The sequence below is a fragment of the Prinia subflava genome, chromosome 25, assembly GCF_021018805.1.
Source record: "Prinia subflava isolate CZ2003 ecotype Zambia chromosome 25, Cam_Psub_1.2, whole genome shotgun sequence".
NCBI classification, from domain to species: Eukaryota; Metazoa; Chordata; class Aves; order Passeriformes; family Cisticolidae; genus Prinia; species Prinia subflava.
The window spans coordinates 5886478-5894488 of record NC_086271.1 but is presented as its reverse complement, the minus strand read 5'-3'; positions in this window follow the sequence as shown (position 1 = coordinate 5894488).

Sequence of the window (8011 nt, the reverse complement as noted above, 5' to 3'; positions counted from 1 at the left end):
CAATGAAAAAGATAAAACCTTCTTCATTTCACAAGCAGCAGGTATTGCCTGAGTTGAATGAGGGGAGGGAAGCCCAACAAGTTTACAAACAACACTCAGAAAAAGGAAGCTGCTCTCAAGAAAATTTAAATTATTTTTAAATATTGGTGCCTTTGAAAAACTATATGGTAGTTTTTACTAGACATAATACACCTGTAATTTTATTTAAATAAAATTGATTTGTTCATGTAAGATGTCTGTTATGTTTTCAGGGGAAAAAATATAACCATTTATGGGACAGGATGGGATGGGATAAACACATTACTCTCATAACGCATCCAGACATTTGAACAAGTTGCACTTTAATTCAAGAAAGGTCAGTACCACCTTGTCATCAGAAAGTGTGATTTTTTTCTATATTCTGTAAACAAATACATTTTCCCCTTGTAACTAACATGAACGAAGAGCAAATATCACAGCAAGGAATTTGAATCCTCCAGGTTCCCTCATCCTTAAAACTTAGGCACTAAAAAACTTCAGTGGATCAGGTACTTTAATGCCCTTCCCCAAAAAGTTTCAGTTCCTCCAAAATACAGCAGTTGGGGTAGGAGTTGTGCAGAAGTTGGTGGAAGAAAACAGAATAGTTTTTTATCCAAAAAGGCCTTCAGCATGTGCAGTAGTGGAAGGGAGCCCGATTCCCAAGGACTAAGCAACAAAGAGCACATCTGTTAAAAGGGAGAAAGACAACTGGAAAACTGCCGGAAAATCTGTCCTTAAGATCTATCCTAGGTACAAAATGTGCTTGCTCAAAATATGTGGGAGTAAAAAGCCTAATATTTGTTAAATAAGGAATAACTTGTCCTTTTTTGAACACTAATTTTTATCTCTTTGCTAGGTAATGTTGCAGTTCATGGAATTCTATATTTGATACACTTCTTAGAATGAAAATATGTTTAGAAAAGGAGATTAAAACCATAGTTATAAATACTACAGCAATACTACTTAGCAATTTATTTAGAAAGGAAGCTCTCATCTAAAGACTTCTGCCATTTACTGATCTAACACTCTGCCAGGATGGCACCTAAGAGGTCAATGTAAGGGCACAATAAAGGCATGAAACTGGAGCAGAAATGGATTTGCCTGCATGCTGTGGTTACCAGCCACTGCCTCCCTGAGGAGGAGAAGGAAGAAATGGAAAGCAGGCTGCAGATCCATACAGCTGAATAGCAATTAAGCAGCAAGAAATCACTCCCAGCACTGTGAAGAGCATGGGAGGGGCAGCTGTGCTCATGGTATACAACATTCCAGCCTCCTGCCTCCAGTGTTACTTACCAGGGGCAAGGCTCTCAGACACATGGTGGGATTTTTATGACTCCTGTGCCACAGGAAACAGCAATGCCAATCTCCTGCTTCCAGTGAGAATGACAGAGTGAAAGCTTACAATGCTTTGCTGGAATTTTACTGTTTTGTGACTCTGACTCAGATGCAGTTGACACAAAAAAAAAAAAAAAAAAAGTCAAAGATGGTGTTTACTGCTGGCACCACAGTTTGTGCACACTTGAAAACAAAAAAGAAAGGAAATAAGAAACATCTGGCTCTAATTAAGGCTTAAAAGAAATGGAGGAAAGCAGAAGAAACATATCCAGTCACTCATCTCCCTGCATCTGCATAACAGATAGAAATTTGCAAGTGTTAAGAGTCCCTTTCAGTTGGATTATTCTATCATATAAACATGGTTTAATATTTTCATAAATAAAAGTATACTATCTTTTAAGAGGTGTTCATTCATTTGTGTTGGTTTTGCCATCTGGTGCCTTATGTCATTTTTTTCTTTTTTATATAAAGTGTTTATGTGAAGTTAGAAATTCACAATCAGTTTTGCTCACAATACTACTGCAACTTCCCAGATGACAAACTGTCTTCCATTTGCAAAGATGGGCTTGCAATCCAAAGTTCTGGACTCTTAGTATTTCATATATCTAAGCTCAGCATTCTAGTCAAAGACATCCATGATGATGTTGGCCATGTAAAGGAAAGAAGCAAGGATGCTCTTTCCATTGAATAGGAAGGGCAGTGTAAGTAACCATGAGAATGAATCATGATTTCTTTCCTATTTCATCATTTAAAAATATCTGTAATCATCTAGCAGTCTTTCTATTAGCAAAGGACTCAGATTCGTGATTCAGAAGCTGGGTATGCTTTTAATATACCACAAACCTCAGACTTAGGTTAGCAAAGCTGGATGGAGCTTAACCAAATGTCACTGAACTGTTTCCCCATCTTCAAGATCCAAATTACACCTGGTTCTGTTTTGTCCGTAAGAGTCCTGCTCAGGAATGAGAATCTTCATGTGTGTCTCTTAGATCCAGTTTTACCTTCCTATCCCTCTAGACAGCAGAAAAGCATTTAACTGCTTATGGTGGGAGGCTGTAAAGTAATTAACATTTCAAGGGCCCAAAGCATTCTCTCTGAGGAGGATGAGGAGGAGATGTTTCTGTCCAGCTGAGCATTGCTGCTGTTCACAGTTTGGCAGCAGTGGGAGAACTGGGCCCTGCAGCCTGCAGGCTCCCATGGTTTTCCTGGCCAATCCCACAAATACTTCCAAGCCCGTGGGATACCCGGGCACTGGGATGCACACTGGGGCCAGCCCTTGAGCAGTGCCACCCGGCCTCCACCCACGGCTGTCCTGTCCCACAGAGCCCCCTGTCTGCCCCTCTCTGACAAAGCCTCCCATTCCCTGGCAATCCCCTTGGGGGAAACTGCAGTTTGGCATCTTAGGGAATGAAAGGGCTCCGGTGGCCCCTGGATGCTGATTCCCAACTCCCACCCATCACCTGAGTGACACAGCCCCTGTGTCCTCCTCATGTCTCTGTGCTGATCCCAGCACTGAGCATATTCTCCCTTTTCTGTCTCCCATGCTAATGAGAATAAGGTGAAGAGAGGAAAGATCTAGGACAAGAAATGCGCTTGTAACAAGGCAGGCAGGCAGACACCCCTGTGGGAGTTCAGCTGGTTGGGATGGATAGTGAGCCAGCCCTTGTTAACAACAAAGGCATCAACTCCAGGCCTTGAGAAGAGATGTTAAGAAAGGAAAGGTCTGGCTGTGTTATGGCGAGGAGAACAGGACTATGGGTGCAGTTACACCAACAAATTCCTTATGAGGAATGCTCCTCGTAAGGCAGTGTTCTGCCCTCTGGGTTATGACTGGTTGGTAACATATTCCATATACACAAATGTTTCTAGTTCCCATCACTCACTGATTCTCTACCCTCAGGTAATTCCTATGTAATGTCATGTTTTCCTGAATTCCACATCTTCGAAGGAGCTCTATATGTATGCCTTATTTCTTTGTTTTGCTATTAAATTCTTTGCTTTTTGGGCTTTCTTCGTCAGTCCCACTTCTTGATCATCGGTGTTAGTGACTCCTGCTGGCAGGAATGTCCCAGCCCTTGTCTCCCTGCTGGCAAGGATCCATTACCACTCCCCGCAGCTGGACCCAGGCAGTGACACCCCGAGGGACAGAGCTGAGCCCAGAGGGACACCGTGCAGCCTTGTCCCTCCTAAAGGTTTGTACCAGCCTGTCACTGGCGTGGTGGCACAGCCTGTCCTTAACTAAAACCTCCGTGAGCAAACTATTAGGACATCTGGCTATCTGAAGGAGCACATTAACAATTGTACTGGTTTGAAAGCAAAACCAGTGAGACTCCAAGTCAGAAATACAATTTAATGGAGAGAGAAGAACAACAAGAAAGGTAAAAATAAAATAAAATACATACAATAGTACAAAGGACCACTGACACAGTCAGAATGCAAACCTGACACCCTGTTGGTCAGGGTGTTGGAAGCAGCCTGAAATGAGTCCTCCTGGAGTGACAGATGTGGCTCTGTCAAAGTAGAAATGATCCTCAAGAAAGGATCCAGTTGTCCTCTGGGAATCCAGTGGAAACAGGCTCCCTTGGTGTTTGGGATTGCAGGTTTTATGCTGGTGGAAAGGCTTTGGCTCCTCCCACTGAGTGGAGCATCTCACAATGGAATGAGGTGATGTTATCAGTCATGTGAGAGGCCTTCAATGGCCCATTCACAGGTGATGTCCCTCAGAGGAGGATGGGTGGAGGAAGAGATAAGGAGGCCCTGCCTTATCTGTTGTTATCAGGTGTCCCATTAAGAGGAGGCATCTGCCCTCTTCCCATACTAGAGTTACAAGAGATAAAGAACAATACCTCCCAACTGGCTTCAACACATGGAAATAGAATACACATTTTTGGTTACATTTTCAACACAAGACAACAATTTTGGTGCTCCCATTTGTAAAAGTAATCTTAATTATTTCAGCATTTCCCTAGACTTTCCTATGTCCTTAGGAGTTTTCTTCAATACAGAGTGTCTTGGTCACCTGACATCAGATATTTTTTATTTTCAGTATGAATATTTTAAATATGAGTATCATTATCAGAATCTTGCAGATTGCCACCGGTTAAATTAAAATAACAAGTACATATCTTATATTACTCTTATCTTTATTCTTGATAAGAGAAAAAACATCGTAACAATCTGCAAGGCATTAAAGGAAGCATAGTCTGGAATTGTAGCAGCAGCAGTATCAGTAGTATCTAATGACTAGACCATTGTGCCACATCCCAAGAGACCAGAACCCTTTTTTGACTGCATTTCTCTACATCCTTGGCACATCACATCAGCTTGTTGAGTCCTGTTTTTTAAACTGAGATGGAATTGCTTTGGCAATTTAAAAAGCCAAACATATCTTTTCTCACTAGTGAAAAATATCATGTAAAAACAAGGTACTGTCCCCATTTACACAATGGGAATTAATCCACTGAATGCTAATGACAAAAAAAGATGTGTTTATTCCAACTAATTCTTAAAAAAACTCTATTTTCTTCTTCACTTTGACTGTGTTGACTTTCACCCTGTGCCAGCCAGCACCAGTCCACTCAGGGTACGTGCAGGTCTATACTGAGGACCAGAGTCAGTTCCCAAGAGGTAATAGACACAAACGTGCCAAAACTCTTTTTCTTAGAACGGAAAAGGTTAAAGTTTTATCAGTAGACAAGTAGCTAATGGTTTATGACAAGAGAATGATTGTATAATAACCATTTTATAGCATTGCAGACAGCCTGCACTACAACATGCCTTCGCTCCACTGGGACAGAATTTTGGTTGGAGTCACCTGTTGTGTAATGACTGTGACCCTTTGGGAGCTGTGTACTTGGCAGCTCCTCCGGTTCAAAGCAGGTAAGAAATTATTCCACCCATTTGAACTCTTTGGGTTCTTTTTCCTTTCCTTAAATATTTAAGCATAACTGCTGGCAAATATTATCACACTCATGTGGCACATCTCTCAGGAAATATTTTTCTTACAACAATGTTTGGAGAAGTACCCCAAACTTTGTATGCTGCTGTAAGACAGAATAGGATGACAAAAAATCTCAGAAATGTTTTCATTGGAACCTGTGTACACTGCTCATGACTCTTGTGATCTAACTTTGAGAAATGTCTTGACATTTTCTCACCCTTTTGGTAGAAATTTGATTTATTTTTCAAAAGAGAAGAAACAAACCTCTAACTGGTCTAGTAAATTGTATTTTAAAAAGGAAATATTTACTTTGCAGATGTTTGTATGTTTGCATGCATATAGCAGCTGTTCATGTTTTCATTGCAACTTGCATTGCAGAAATATTTATTGAAAGAATATCAGGGACTTGCATTTCTCTATCTGAATATCAGGTCAATGTATTCTTGTAGAATATTTCTGTGTGCAAACTTGGAGAGGAAAACTGGTCACTGTTTCCTCTCAGCAAAATTCTCACTACATTGATGTGACACAAAACTATGCACAGACCTATATTCAAAATTCATTGAAAAATCAATAATCCTGGCTGCTTGTCCAGTAGAATCAGACATGACTGAAGACCAAGAAGCCTGAAGAAAAGTTTAGATGAGGATTCATTAGGTTACATTTACTTCAAGAGATTTGTCAGACGTTTGTAGGGATTGGACATACCTGAGCCCAAGAAAAGACACAAAAGTAAACAGTGATTATTTAACATTATGTCAGTAATAATCTACCTTTGCTAATATCAGTACATGCTCAGACCTTTGCTTGACTCGATGGAGCCAAAGCCAGATGAGATGGGAATGAAGTCTCAGGGATATCTCTGCCCCTGCCTAACACAGCTGCAGGCAAATGAGCTGCTAAGAAAGGCATTCAAACCACAGCTACTCCAGGGATGGAAAATACCTCCATGCCCATCTGGCGCATTGCTTGCTGTGCTTAGTGCTAGAGTTTCTTCTTTATTTAGATTTCAATCACAAGTATTAGCATCAACAGTTCCCACGATGCTTGATTAAAACACCCTCAGCAGTTCATGGTGACCTGGTGTTATGTAAGAATCAAACAGTTTTAGTTTAGAAATATATACAGTCAAAAATCAGTGGGATTCTTGACATGATTAGTGTCTGCAAAACTTAAAGGACAAAGACAAAGACAAAGACAATGTTTTCTGAAAATAAAATTCTTAAAACCATAAGAACTCCATGATTTTAAGCCTGTGCCACAATAACTGGAGCCTGATGAGTTACCACATGTGCAGTAGGTGTGACTGCATAAGTCAGCTCAGGAATTTGCATTTGGAAAAAACAGATTTCCCTCAGAAACAAAAAAAAAGCTTCATGAGACTTTGAATAGTAGGCTGAGAAAAGTTACCAGGAAGCTCTAAACAGAGGCACAGCTTCTCCTGGCATTAACAGGTCCTGCGAGTGTCACGTTGTTGCAGAGGAGTTCTTTTGGGGCATGCAAAGGTAAGGCTGTCACCTCCCCTTTGCTGTCACCTGCCCTTTGCTGCATGGGCTTCATGGCAGCTCTGTCTGCACCTCCAGGGGTAAACGCTGAACTTTGTACCCCACAGCTGCCTGCTTTTCTGCTTTGTGGCTTCCAAAGGAGTCTCAGCCCTGTCCTCTTTTTCACCTTTCTCTTTCCCTGCCTCCTCTGCAGACCACGACCAGCGTTGCCCCAGGCGGCTGCAGAAGCAGCTCCAGCACTGCTCCCACCTGAGGCTGTCCCAGACACTGCTCCTCTGCAGGCAGCCCGGGGTCCAGCCCTGCTCCCTCCCTGGTTTTGGGGATCCTTGGTGCCCGATGACCCCGCAGCCCTGCCTGGCCTGGCTGCTCTGGGCTCGTGTTCAGCAGGCAGGGCAGAAGCCTGGAGCTGTGCTGCAGGTTCCGTGGTGTCCTGGGGGTTCCCAGGCTCCCAGCCCAGGCAGGTGGCCCAGCCCCAGGGGCACTGCTCTGCCCCATGAGCCACACCCAGGGCCTGCCTGGTGAGACAGTGCTGCTGGGCAGGGCAGCAACAACTGCAGGATCAGACACCCAGCTCCCACAGATCCAGATGTTCCTCACAGCTGCTTAGGGCTGCACAAATCTGGGCCACACAAATCTCAGCTGCTGGAGGAGATTTCCTTTCCTTCCTGTAAGGTTTCCAATGGAGAGGCGATGTGTTTTGAAAAGCTGATGGCTAGGACAGACATTACCTGGCTACACTTAGATGTTATTCCACTATCATCAGAGACATCTGGCTGCAGTGGAGCTGAGACAGCCTGAAACACAACTGCTAAATAGCAATAGCATGAGCAAAAGCTGAGCAAAGAGAGCCAAGAACAGAATTACCCCTGCCACGTGGCACAGCCCTTATAGTTTACAATAATCTTCCAGTTATATGAATCCCATTAAGGAGTAAGAAGTTAAGCAATCTCTTCAGTTCAGTGAGGACATTAGAAATATACAATGACACATGTTCCTGGCAGTGCTGTTTACTTTTGAGCATTCTGGCTTTACTCTGTTTGTCAGTGTTTGTCATCCTTCACGTAGGGACCTGGTGAGATTGACTGTGAGGAAACCTTGCTCTGTGGAGGTCTGCCAGCTCTTGGATCCTTCTTTCTAAGATTGAGGCCCACTCACCCCTTCCCTGTTACAATTTCTGCAGCAGAAAGCCCCTTTAGCCATTCAAGATTTCCCA